Source organism: Strix aluco, chromosome 3 (genome assembly GCF_031877795.1).
Source record: "Strix aluco isolate bStrAlu1 chromosome 3, bStrAlu1.hap1, whole genome shotgun sequence".
NCBI lineage: Eukaryota > Metazoa > Chordata > Aves > Strigiformes > Strigidae > Strix > Strix aluco.
In genome coordinates this window covers 5689736-5703694 of record NC_133933.1, presented here as the reverse complement: position 1 = coordinate 5703694, position 13959 = coordinate 5689736, and positions in this window count along the sequence as shown.

Here is a 13959-nt window from a genome sequence, read left to right as displayed (position 1 = left end):
AAAAACTGAAAGAACCACTTTAAAAAACAATTACTCCATCAGCAAAACCTGACAGTGCAGTATTCAATGGCACCACAGAGATCATCTTGGTAAGAAAAGAAAAGATAATTTTCCCCCTTTACTGACATTAAAACACCTCTTGCTTTTAAGAGGACTGCAGTTCAGATTTATGTTTTAGAACCCTTTAATAATTGAACATGTGTAAATATCATTATTTTTAGGTGCACTCTGGCAGATAGCAGAGGAATAAAAATCCCACACTGAGCACCTTGACAGGGCTGTTCAACCCAAGGGGGGTGGAAGGGAGGAAGGGTTATACAAGATATTGCCATGTTGAAAAGAAAAAAAGTAGACACCTTCCTATTATCATGCTGTGCTTGTCTCTGGGAGCTTTTGTTCCATTAAAAACTTGTTAATTGCTGCCTTAGTAACAAAGGAACAACATGCTGTGGTGGGACTATTAGGAGTCTACATGGCTTGTTCACCCTTAGAAAGGCAGAGGGGTTTAATTGGCTATGTATGCTTAGAAGATGCAATAAAGCCTGATAATCAATTGGTGTCAGCATCTAATAATGGAGATTCTTTACAAAATGTAAGAGAAAACCCAAACCCTAGTTAAACAAAAGTTACAGCATCCAGGGCTGCAAAAAAATGAACTGGGTGTAGCATTTATGAAGTTGTGCACAGCCAAAAAAAAAGCTAAAAATTTTAAAAGGCCATCATCTTTTCACCTCGATTACTGTGTTCGGTTTTGGGCCCCTCACTACAAAAAAAGACATTGAATGACTCGAGCGTGTCCAGAAAAGGGCAACGAAGCTGGTGCAGGGTCTGGAGCCCAGGTCTGATGGGGAGCGGCTGAGGGAACTGGGGGGGTTTAGTCTGGAGAAGAGGAGGCTGAGGGGAGACCTCATTGCCCTCTACAACTCCCTGAAAGGAGGGTGCAGAGAGCTGGGGATGAGTCTCTGTAACCAAGTAATAAGCGATAGGACAAGAGGGAATGGCCTCAAGTTGGGCCAGGGAAGGTTTAGACTAGATATTAGGAAGCATTTCTTTCCAGAGGGGTTGTTGGGCGTTGGAATGGGCTGCCCAGGGCAGTGATGGAGTCCCCATCCCTGGAGGGGTTTAAGAGTCGGGTTGACCCAGCACTGAGGGATCTGGTGGAGTTGAGAACAGTCAGTGTGAGGTTAATGGTTGGACTGGAGGATCTTCAGGGTCTTTTCCAACCTAGACAATTCTGTGATCATTTCATCTATCTGATGAGGCTATGCTTTCAGTTCACCAGAAAGGAGGTCTGTAGACCCACATGCAAACCAGCAAATTATGTCAGTTTACTCAGAACACCCACTGCTCTGTTATATCAGCTTGCTAATAAATAATTTCCTTACTACCGTTATGCAAGAACTGAAATACTTTTTCAGTCCTCCTTGGCAAAACAGATGTTTCCTGTAGATCTCTTTTACCTAATGCAATATATTCATGCTGATTCTCCAGAACTGCTATTTGTTTTTCCCATTGGTTTCCGTAAGAAACAGCACACAACATACTCAAAAAGCTTCAGACCTAAGTATTGGTTTTATGACATATTTTATGAAATCAAATGGCTGCCTGGTATGGCCAGTTTGCATGAGGTCTGAATTCTCCAGAGCTTTCCCCGTAAATGTTTGACTTGGATACCTGTTATCAACTCCAAAGAGTACGTATCAAGACTGGTTTCCTGAAGCTCAATTTCAGCAAAGCTCCATTTCCAAAGAGGCGGTTAAACAAGATTTTAGGCACCTCTGTCTTCTGGGAAGCTGCCAGTCTGCTGGGGCACTGGCAGGCTAGGAAAATTTAGCCCTTATTCAACTGCCTATATTGGAGTAGAAAGTTGTGGAGGAAAATAGAGCAGGACCATAATGGAAGGAATAAAAACTCAGCTACTTTGTACATAATTCTCAAATCTACTAAGTTAGCATCACAAAACAACTGACCTCCCCCCTCCAAAAAAAATAAATTCAACCACTGCGCTTGCTGCATGAGATTGTGGCCCACGGTTCCTTTTAGCTTGTTTCTGAATTTCGTTTTGACATCCAGAGTTGGGCAGACAACATTGGTTTCATCTTGCAAACACCAAGTATTCACCTTCTGGTCTTTACTAATATGTTATCTCATGATATTTGCAAAGCAAGAGTTGCCAGAATTAGAGCAAGACAAACAGAACTGTTTCACAGTTTTTTAAAAAGTATTTTGTATTTATGTTTTAAAAATTAACCAATAGCCTTTTCAACAAGAGACAGCAGACGACAGATCTCATAGCCTTTTCCCCACCCTCGCAGTAAGCATCCTCAGAGAACTGTCAGACAGACTCAAAATTAATCCTCATCTTAAACAAATACCCTTTGTTTATTGACAAGTGGACTTCTTTCCTGTTTGTGTACACTCACCAGTGTTTGGCATGAGGCAGAGAAGCAGAAAGGGATAAAGATGACCACAAGGACCATTCTTTTCCCATAACAACAGATCCTTTGTGCAAAGTAAATGCCAACTGCAACAACAGTTGTGATCACAGCTTGCTTGTGAACCCCCTTCTTGCCTCCCAGACCCCTTGGGGTTCAAAGGCAAGCTGCAATATAGGTAGCTTTAGCTGTGTTTATCCAAAGAGACTCCAGCAGGACCAAAGATACTTTCCTATTAAAGCAGTCCAGATCTTTGGTTCGAAGAAAAGGGCGGTTCAGCAGGCTACAGATTTACCCTGTGGGCCTCAGGCCTGGCACCTCCCATGCAATCCTAAATGGAAGGAACATTTTCTGTTTGTGTCCTCATATTAATTCAAATCCATAATGAAGTTGGGAGCATCACAAGGTTTTAGCGGTATATGGGATTAGACCAGACTTAGATAACTGAATAAATGAACTGACTTAATTAGCTCTCCTGAAACAAATTATTATACAGTGCTCATTTCCAACTCTCATATGAACCCCAAAGAGTTCTAGAAATGCATTAATTCCTTGAATAATAAATATTATATTTTTGCATACCTACTGCAATTATGATGGATAAGGAGATTTTAATTAATCAGACCCAGATTTTTTAATGCTGTTGAAGAATGTAGATTCATTAGGGACCTATTTATTTGGTAAATCTTGGAGAAAAAAAAGTGTAAAAGGCAACAAGAATAACAACAAAAGAATTCTATGTTAAACTAACCTATATCTAACAGACTTCTTAACAACGTTCATCCTGCAAACATCCCTACTTTGAGTATGAACTCTGTAAACTGTTAAGCCCCTGGTCAAAGTATTAACTTCAGTATCTCTCTAAAGGCAAAATAGCGTTATTAAGTATTATGCCACCTGGAATACACTCTTGGTTTTACGCAAATAACATCTTTTCTACTGTAATTTGAATGCTCTATGTACAAAGATTATTTTCTTGCTCATATATTCTATGCTTCCAGGTACTTATGAGTGAGAGCCACTTATTATTATTAACATGGCAAAGCAGCCATTAAACCTTTCTCTCATATTTTTCATTTTTTTCAAACCCTTCTGAGGAGATAGCTAAAGATCTCTCTCATGCAAAGGTAGTGGCATTGCAGTTGTCATTAATTATAAATCAGTTTCTAATATGACTGAGAGCACAAAGATTGTAGGGGGTCTCGTTATCATGAGATTAAAATTTTCTTGAAGTGTAATTATTTTGCAAGAGAGTCTTGGGCTGGATTTATGACAATGTATTGCATCTCTGCACTTACTACCTTGACAAGAGAGATTTTGTTCCTCATGGGGAGAGTATCAATGCACACCTCTTCCTTTGGAGAAACCCTAGCACTTGGAAGGAAAAACCTGAAAGGAGAGGGGACATCAAATTCTAATTCCAGATTTCTAATAGGTCCCCTTTCTTCTTAGTTCCTTGTTGATAAAAGGAAAGTTGTTGCTGGAGATGGCCAAGAAAGTCAAGAGAACAACACCTTGGCAGTGCAAGGTTGACTCTTGCGCATGTCTGAAATGGGGAAAAAAAAGGTAGTGCTTCCAGTTTAAACAAAATTAAATCTTAAGTCTTGAAACCTCAGTTTCACATACAATTTTTTTCCCCTACTTCAGTGAACCTCACTGGATTTGACATGTTAAATAAATCTGAGTTTCCCCTTCCTTCCTCCCCCTTAAAAGAACTCTGAACCATTTCCTCTGAAAAGCCACTTTGCTTGGAAAAATAAGGTCAAAATAAATTTTTTATTAAACCTAGCAATTGGCAGTAGCATATTCAGGATTCTTTCCCCCCTGTTTGAATTGTTAACCATTGCACTTAAAAAATGTAATCCTTACTGAGCCACAGAGAAGGGAAGGGGGTAGCAGATCCCTCCACAGCTATGGCACAGCTGCAGGAGTCTGATCTCAAAGTCTGAATTTACAGAAGCAGTTACACGCAGAAGTCCCTCTGGCTCAAGGAATTAGGAAACTAGGTACTTCCAGCCTGGAGGGGATTTTCCAATCTGTATCTTTGGGCTCTTGAATAACTTTAAAAATCTGGGCCCGGTGAGTGCCTCGTAAAAGACAGCCAGATGTGTTCTCTTTGGCATTTCTTTGGGGAGAGCTTAGGTTAAAGAACAGATTTTCTTCTGTTCTTCATTTCCACAGAATTGCTCACAAACAAGAGCCAGTTCCTAGCTGTGCTGAGCGGGTCCCTGGTTTGAAAAGCAAACACCAAGCCCTGAGTTGCTGTCAGCTTTCCCAGGCTGATCTTCTGCGTTGCTTCTGTTTGGCAGCTATTGCACCCCATGCCAGAAAACCCATTTCAACAGAGAGACAAAACAACCAGGGTACAGAGGATGCTAAATGACACCTGACCCAGAGAAACTGAGGACGCAGTGCCCAAATATTGCTAGGAAATTTTGTTCTGTATTTGCAGAAATAGCAATCTTAAGAAAAAAAGAAACCTGTCTCAAAAAAAAAAATGCGTGGTTTTGCTCAAGTCTTTATGGGAAGAAACTTGACATTTATTATTAGCATCAGTGCTGCTGCATCCCACCTTGTTAATTCAAAGATTCATTTATAAGCCGCTTTGATATGTTGCACTCAGTTCTGAGTACTGAAATGTTTTTTTGTGCAGTTTCCCCCACCCCCCCAACTTTAGTTGCCCTCCCCACCACCGATCTAAATTTGCTTTTATGTGCTAGGAAAACAAAACAAAAAAAAAAGTGTGAATTTGCCACTTCTGAACATCTTGTCCTCTTAATTTGTACAGTGCTGGTTTGTTCAGCACAGAAACTGTACTAGGAGCAGAATAAATTTAGCGGCAAGGCAAGGTGGGGGCAGGGAGGAGGACGGCAGAGCCAGGGAGGGTGAGCGGAGAGAGGCTCCGCAATGGTGCTGCTCTTCTCCCATTTCCCTGTGACCCCTGCCCTCCTCCTGCAACCCTCTCTGCCAACTGCAGACATTCAGGTTGGAAGTGTCCCATCCATTCACAGCCTCTGCATTGTTTTCTCATCCTCCTTTCCTCCCATTTTCCTCACAAATTTGCCTTTCTTCAAATTAAGTTTTGTTTTACGGTTGGGTTCCCCCACCTCCCGCCCCCTCCAGCTCTCAACTCCCTGGATGCCACACGCCCTCTCAGGGTCTCTCACCCTCCTTCAGCACCCTGTCCCTCCTTCCAGCCCATCCTCTCCCAGACCCTGCCATGTTCCTCCTTGGGCACAGCTCCTTCGCTCACTCTATCACTTTCCCCCAGACATTCCCCCTTCCCATTTATCAGCTCCATCCCAGTTGTCTCCCCAGAGTCCTCCACTTCTCCCTTGCTAAGCATTGCCCATGCTCTACAAGGAGACAGCCAAGGAGGTCACTGAGCCTCAAGACCAGCATTATTGAGAATATATAATGAATATACATGCTAGACCCCCTCAGGAAAAAAAACTGGGGACTAAAGTGAAATGGAAAATTAACTGAAAGCAGAGAGCAAATATCTTTGTGCATCTGGGCCTAAAGACTCCACGGGGTTGCCTTGGCAAGCTGGTTTATGCAATGTACAGGCAACTTGTACTGCTGTACAAATCAGTAGCAGCAAATCCACAAGTTAACCCAGGAAACTTCTCAAATCTCTTGCCAATTCAAGGTGAACCAACATTTTGGTTGGAATAAACAGCAAGTTTTCCCCTTTTCTATTTCAAAAGGGAACTGGACATCAGATTTTGCTGTTTCAGAATACTAAGTCTTAACATTTTATTTGGCAACATAATGAGCTGATGGCCTTTGAAGAGGAGAGAGGGAATGTCCAGCTTCATCTTTACTGCATTAATTTTATGTAACAACTTCCTCAGCTGAGATGAAGACAGAAATCAGTTATTAGCCCAAGAGAGTCAAGTCTCCTTACATTTATGGAATAGAAAGGGGCATGTAAACCATGATAAGTCGTTATCTTCAGCCAGGAATTTAGCACCAGCTACAAAGAGAAAACAGGGCAGAATCTGCACTGAAAACGGGCATCTTGCAATATGTGATGATCAGCAACCATAATTTAGGGGTGTTTCATCTATTTTATCAGAGTGAGAACCTGCCTATTCTTTGGCGTCTGTGGATAGGTAAGGATTGTCACAGTGATATCAGCAAATAAATATGTTAATTTAGCACCAGTGATTCCAGAGCACAGACCTTCACCCCAACAGCGTGAGTGAATGTCTGCCTACCACCACCTGCCGATGTGATCTTAAATCACCCTCCAGTGCTCTCCAGAGCCTGAGGTGCAATGTGCAAGGAGCAGGTTTTGCAATCAGAGCAGCCTGAGGATTGCAGAGATTCATGCCTCCCCAGGAAGCCCCTGCATGGGGCAGGTCGCACCAGGAAGCCTCAGTGCCAGCCCCAGTAAGGGATGGGTGTTGGAGTCGTGGTGCCAGCGTAGCCTGATGGTGGGGGCTATCTCCAGGAGGATTTTCCTTAAGCTTTACAGGACAGCTGAGGACTCTCAAAGGAAGACTACGTGCAAACAAAGGAAAAATTACTTTCAGTAGCATGGCTGATGACTGTCCAGAACAGCCCCCAAAAGGCCTAGCCAGAAACCCTGTATCTCACTAGAATAATTATAGCCTAATGAATCGGTGCAATTACCAGGCATATACTATTAAAAACATTTCTGAATCTGTCCAAAAATATGCACATTTTCTCAGTATGTGTCTACGGAAAGCAGAGTTGTGAGAGGACAAATGCATTGGTGTTATCAGCCTTCTCTATAGCAGTGAACAGTACTGGGCTTGGAACAAATGCGTTTTCTTTTTATGCTTCGATAATCTCCAGCACCTGTGTGAATAACATAGCCCTCAGCTATAATGTCACCACAACCATTCCTTGCTGCAGCCATTTCTGCAAAAGCTGGAAGAGTCCCTCCTCAAAAAAAAAGTCCAGCATGTGGGCAGTAGGGTTTTATTGCCAAGCACCACAAATATATTCTATTCGGATAGTGACAAAATAACGTCTACCCAGAGAGCTCTGTTACCACTTAGAGAGAACTTGTACATAACTGTTCACATGGGGGACACTTTGCTTGTAAGGAAACCTCTTGGTCAATCTCTCTTTCTCCTTGTAAGAGATGCCCCACCAACCCCATGCAGACAGGTAAGAAGGTTAACCTACCCGCTAAAAGCATTTGCTCATCCGTCATGAGAGACCCGCTCCAGAAATTTCTATACCCAGTCACGGTCCCTGACAAGCTGTGTCCCCTCATACCCCTCCTGAGGAAGGCACCTTCTCAATGACGAGGAAACAGTTAATAACATACTGCTGCGTTGTGGAACATGACTGATACTGAATAAGCCCAGGTGTAGGACTTCTGGTCTATAGCAGATTGATGTCATGATATCATTTTTTAATTTTATCTATCTAGAGAAATAAACATGTGCACAGGCCATGTTTATTTCACTCTATCAAATATAATTTTAACAAACATGACAATTTTTACTGTGTAACAGAATGTCTCTGTTAAATATTATAAGTTTCAGTGCTTTGTAATTGTATTTCAATAGGCACAAGAAGTATTTCACTGCACAGTGAATGCATTTCATTAAATAGTATAAATTTACACTCTGTTGTAAATGAATGTTCATTTTACATTGTAATTTTTTTTACTGCAGAATGTTGCCATTTTAGTATTCACTGTAATCACTCCACTGTGTTGCAAGCAAATGTCATTTATATGATATGTAAAAATTCAGAGAATTCAATTTAAGGGATCTCAGTCTGAAGTATAAATACATGCAAGCCACGTAACACAAATAAACTTACTCCAGATGGTTGCTTATAGCAGATAAAAATCAAATCTCACCATCCTAAGAAATTAAATTCCCAGTACAAATATAGGCAATTCAGTACGGTTTCTGCTGACCAAAATGGCCAGAAAATTAGCACCAGTCCAAACATAATAAATGTAATGAAGTTTTTGCCACTAATAAGAGACCGAACGTTATGTTTTCTAGATGGTTTAACAGCTTTTCTGTCTGAATGTTTTTGAGAATCCACAGATTCCCCTAGCTATCTGCCCCAGAAAATACTTTACGTGTAAATATCTAGAAACAGAAAACTATTGATACGATAAAACAAACGATTCTAAAAGCAACAATGCTTTATTTGCTCCTCTACCATTACAGCTGCCTGGAGTACTTACAGTACAGCCCAAGAGCATTAACAAACAGCCAAGCTATTTCTTCTCTGTTGATAGCCACCTTATTGCTTTCAGCAGCTAGCAAATTAAACCTTCAAAATAATTCTCATGTGCACTGACTGTAAAGTGAATTTAAATTAAAGTAATACATTACAAGAAAAGTGAGTACCTAGCCAGAGTTCTCAGCAGCCTCTTTCTTCTTCCAAAACTATCCTCAATGCACACAAATATAGTTACACAGTTCACACCTGCCAACATACATCTGCACATACCATATGGTGCAGGACACACCTTATCCCAGCACTCACACACATATGTATTTGCAAACACCTCCTGCCACTGGGAGACAGATGAGTCCAGCCAAGTGCTACTAAAACCAAACAAGAAATGCCTTGCTGCTCATTTCTCCGTCGGCCACCCAGACATCCGCTCGCAGGGCAGGTCAGAGCACAGAGCAAGCTTTAAAATGGCAATTTTTACCCCAACCACGTTAAGGACATGAAGACCCGTGACTGTGATTGATATGAAGCCAAAGAAATGACAGTACTCACTCAACGTCACAGAACAAACCTACACCGGGACAGAGACCTGAAGAGAAATCTTGCACAGGCCTGCTGGTATCCTCCTCCTTGTATTTACCTATAGATTATTCCCAAGCTTAAAGTTTGGACCTGGGAGCAGTCTGTGAGGCTGTCTCATGCCTTTCACTTGCTGGCTGCAGCACAGAGCTAAAAATTACACTAAGATTTTAATTGCTGTGTTTTCCTGAGGTGGTACAAAAAGGATGGAGGTGAACTGGTAGATCTGAAATGCTCTAAAACAGGCTATGGCCTCAAAACCAGCTTTTTCGCTCTCAGGCTGCTGGAGGGATCCAAGCCTCAGAGTGTCTGAACATCCCAATGTGAATAGCTGAATTACATTTCTGAGAGGTAGTTACTCTTGCTAGTTATTCTGATGAAAGTCAGCTTAGATGAGAATTAGGGAACCCACTTATTACCAACTTATTAAATAATAATTAAATAACAAACTATTTAAAATCCTGTTCCTTTTGTTTCTGTGCACGTATAGCTGAGTTCTGGCTTCTTCTGCACCTCTTGCTTGAAGATTTTAGGTTACACTCAAGAACAATCCTAAAAATCTCTGCTGGTATTCTAGATCAAACTCGAGTTAAAGTTAGCCACCTGCAAGTAATCCCCTGAAAGCATCTCAGCAAGATCATCACAGCAGAAATGGCTCTGTAAGTCAGGCACTAGGCACAGTCAGGTTCGGAAATGGACATAAGTAGGTTTAAATAGTCAGAAAACCTGACTGCATAAACGCTGTGAAACCCAACAGGCATTCAGTACAAACATACAGCATGGAACAGGAGAGAAAAATCAGCAGCAAAATCAGAGCAGCCCTTCTCATGGTAGGGATTGTTCTTCCACAGGACCACAGAAATACCCCAAGAGACATTTTTCTTGTGTGGCTGCCAAGCCCCGAGCAGAGCAAACACAGAATCACAGAATCATTCAGGTTGGAAAAGACCCTTGGGATCATCGAGTCCAACCATCAGCCCTACTCTACAAAGTTCTCCCCTACACCATATCCCCCAACATCTCAACCAAACGACCCTTAAACACATCCAGGGATGGTGACTCCACCCCCTCCCTGGGCAGCCTATTCCACTGCCTGACCACTCCTTCTGTGAAAAATTTTTTCTTAATGTCCAGTCTAAACCTCCCCTGTTGCAGGCTTGCTTGATAGTGGAGATGCCACAAGGCTCTCCAAAGCAGCCCCAGAGCCACTCAGCAATTCACTGGGAATAGATACTCAACCTGCCATGTCCTGAGACCCTACCTGTTAGCAGACAGCTGCCTGGTCTGTGTCTCCAGATGTATTGAATGAAGTTTGTGCTGGCTGGGGACACTTGGCTGGGAAAAGCTCAGGGCTCTTCCACCTCAGCTAGGTCAGGATGTTATGCTTAATGCACTGGCACCAGCTCTGCGTCTGCAGTACAGGTCAGCTACTATAACACTTCATTACTGATGCTCACAGTTTTCCCACCCTGCAAAAGCACATGTCACCTCCTCCTCATTTACATCCCAGGTGAGCATGGCTTCAATTATCAGCTCTTTTGGTCTGAGAGGTGCACAGTAACTAAGAAGCTTGCTTCTGTATTCTCAGACACTTCAGAGGATTGGAATTTAACACTGAAAACCTTAACAAAACCAGGTCTGGCTTAATTTATTTTTATTACCTTCTCAACGTCAAATAAGGAATTCCTTTATCACAGCCAACACAAGTCCTCAAGACTCCCTTTCGTACAAAGTTGCACATCAAGACTCTCCTTACCCTTATGCACCAACACATACAAAGCATCAGCTCATTTTATTACTCTGTGTAGTGCAACTTTGATTACCAAAGTCTGTTCTATACATTCTTGAGAAATGTCTGGTAACTGCTGTCATTAGCAAGTAGTTCCTCCTGGATTATTCCTCAGCATTTTAAAGCTGCCCATGGTGTTGCTTGGTACAAGATTGGATTTACCAGCATTACATTTTCCAATTCAGCCTTCCAGGTTGAAAGTTTCCAACTCCAGTCCCTTGGAAGCCTGTCAGTTATCCAGGGGTCCAGCATCAGAGAGGTTTAGGTGCCCTTTTATAGAAAGAGACCGATATTGCCGGACAGGAACCGTGTTATCTGCACTGCAGGTCACCGAGTACTCTGTGTTTTCTGCTAATTAAATTCACTGTTGGAAGCTTCTTCCATCTCCATGTGATACGTAACTGCAGAGCTGGATGTTGCCCCTAATTGCTTTTTGTAACAAGGTTATAAAAGTCATACTGTTATGTCCAGATATGTCAGGGCCCTGACAAGAGTACATGATCGTAAATTACATTAATATCCAATTTTGGTACAATACAGTGTGGCATTAACGAGGAAGATCCAGTCCTCTTTCTGTATGTTCTTATTGTGATCATTTAAGAGCTGTATACACACAGGAGGGTTAAGGAGAATTAGAATAAAACTCAAAGTAAAGTTTGGGGCTATCTATATAATCTAAATCACGTGTTAAGTTTAAGACATGAGATAATAATATCGCTGATACAGACTAATTGCCAGGTTATGAGATTTCTCTAATAGCATATTACCCTTTGTTTTCTTCAACCAAACACTGAAGTAAACTGAAGGAATGAGTACCCACCAATGCAGCTTTGCTTGTGATGACTGATTACATTACTTGGCAAGGAGCTAAGTGTCAAGAGATCACTATATACAACACGACCAGTTGCCTTTCCCCCACTAAGAACGAACTGCTGCACAGTTTGACATTTGAGCAAAATGGATAAGAGGGACAGAGCTGAAACTACACAAACCCGTCCCAGATATCACCAGTTTCAGTCTCAACCATGAATGAGCTAGGGCAAAAAAGCAAGTTAACCCAGCCTGAAACAAGCCTCTTGGCACCAGCATTGTTGCTATTTCCATCCCAAACCCTTAGGAACTTGACTCCTGCAGAAGCCTTCCCTGGGCTCAACCTCCTCCACTACTGGGCAAAAGGTTAAAATTAAGTCTCAGGTGATTCACCCAGGCCAAGCAGGAGAAGAGTGTTCCTAATGTTCGGATTACCAGTGGGTACATTCTGCCACTACTTGTACTTTTTCAGTCTTACCAGATGTCAGAGGAAGAATTCATCCATGTAGGTTTTGAAGTGTGAACTAGAAGTCCAGGCTTGCTTTATTAGGGATAGGTGCTACTAGGTCATGGAGTATTTTTTTACGGTAATTGCTTAAAATCAGTCAGGGAAATTGTTCCTTAGAAGTACTTATTGCCCACTTCTGAAAACAGAGCACCAGCTACAAATTCAGATGGAGATAACTCTGCCAAAGAGAGTAGAAGTGCTGCGCTAAATGACCCCTGCAAACCAAACCCACAGGGCACAGGCTTCCCTAAGATCAACAACAATTGATTATTAGCTAATTAATCAGTTTATCGCATTCTGATATGCATTTGGCCTAAAAGAATGCTCGCTAGTCCTACATATGTAACATGCTTATATCAATATTTTGGAAAGCTTAGCAGCTTCCAAGTTCTTTTATGTTTGCATACAGCAGAGAGCTCTAGGAAAAATCTGATCAGGAAGCACAGCATAGCTAAATTATTATAACAGACGTCTGTATGAAAACAGTCTTAAAGGTAGGCAACTACAATCTCTTTACACACAACTTGCTTGCTGCTATCTCATTATGTTCTTTATCTATTAATGAGTCGAGAACAAAATCCAATTTTGCCAAACTTTTTAAGCAAAACATAAAGGACATGGATCAGCCTTTTCCCAAATGGCTTTCTATTTAGACATGCCCTTATCCAAGATCAGGGTAATAAAACATGTTAGCCCTTTCCAACAACCAGATCTCAACAGAATCAAAACCATCAGCAGCACATCTCTAACTAAAAAGCGCCACTGAACAAAGCTTGTCTTGCTCAGGAGCAGTAGCTCGCACATTACATCAAGTTTTTCAGCTTACAGACAGAAGAAAAGATTAGGTCATCCTGTCTCTTTGCATCTCTCCTAGTCCTTTACATTTCCACCAGGAATCCAGGTAGGACTTCAATGGCTTTGGTTTCTCTGAAGCATATTTCCAAAGGCAGCATTCAGTCTCAATCCGATCATGAGAGTGAGGCAAAGGGGGCAACATTCACACAATTCACTGAATGCTTCTGTTTCAAATGCATGGCAGAAACTTGTTAAACGATTTCTCAGACAGCAAAAAGAAAACCCGGGGGATCAAGGCACTATTTGTTGTTCTGTGCCTGGAACATCTGAGAATTCCCTGTAATGGAAGAGGAGACCATGGGGAGCTGCAGATGCTCCCAGCAGCATCTCTCTGCAGCAGCAAAGGCAGTCCCTTCCGGCAGCTCCTGACATGACAGCTGTGTCACAGAGGCCTCGGTGATACTAAAGCATTAAGATCCCAGTTGAACTGCACTGGTGTTCACCAGTAGATGAGGGGAGATAATACCCAGCTGCATAGTCACATTCTTACAAGACAGTGGTAAAAACACTAGGCACTTCACTACACCAGCAGCTTAGCACCATTTCTTAGACCACTACTGATTTCTTATCATAATATAAAAGATAATAACTGTTTGTACTCAGGTGCAATAGAGACTTTACGTTACGGCTTCTGTCAGTGATGTGTCACCCTGGCTCTGACATGATGGGCATTGTGCTGACAGGAAGGTAGAGCATCTCTGTTTCAAGAGCCTCAACAAATCAAAAAGCACCATTTTGCTGGGGACAAATTACATACAACTTCACACATTCTTACCGTTGCTTACTGGCAATATAAA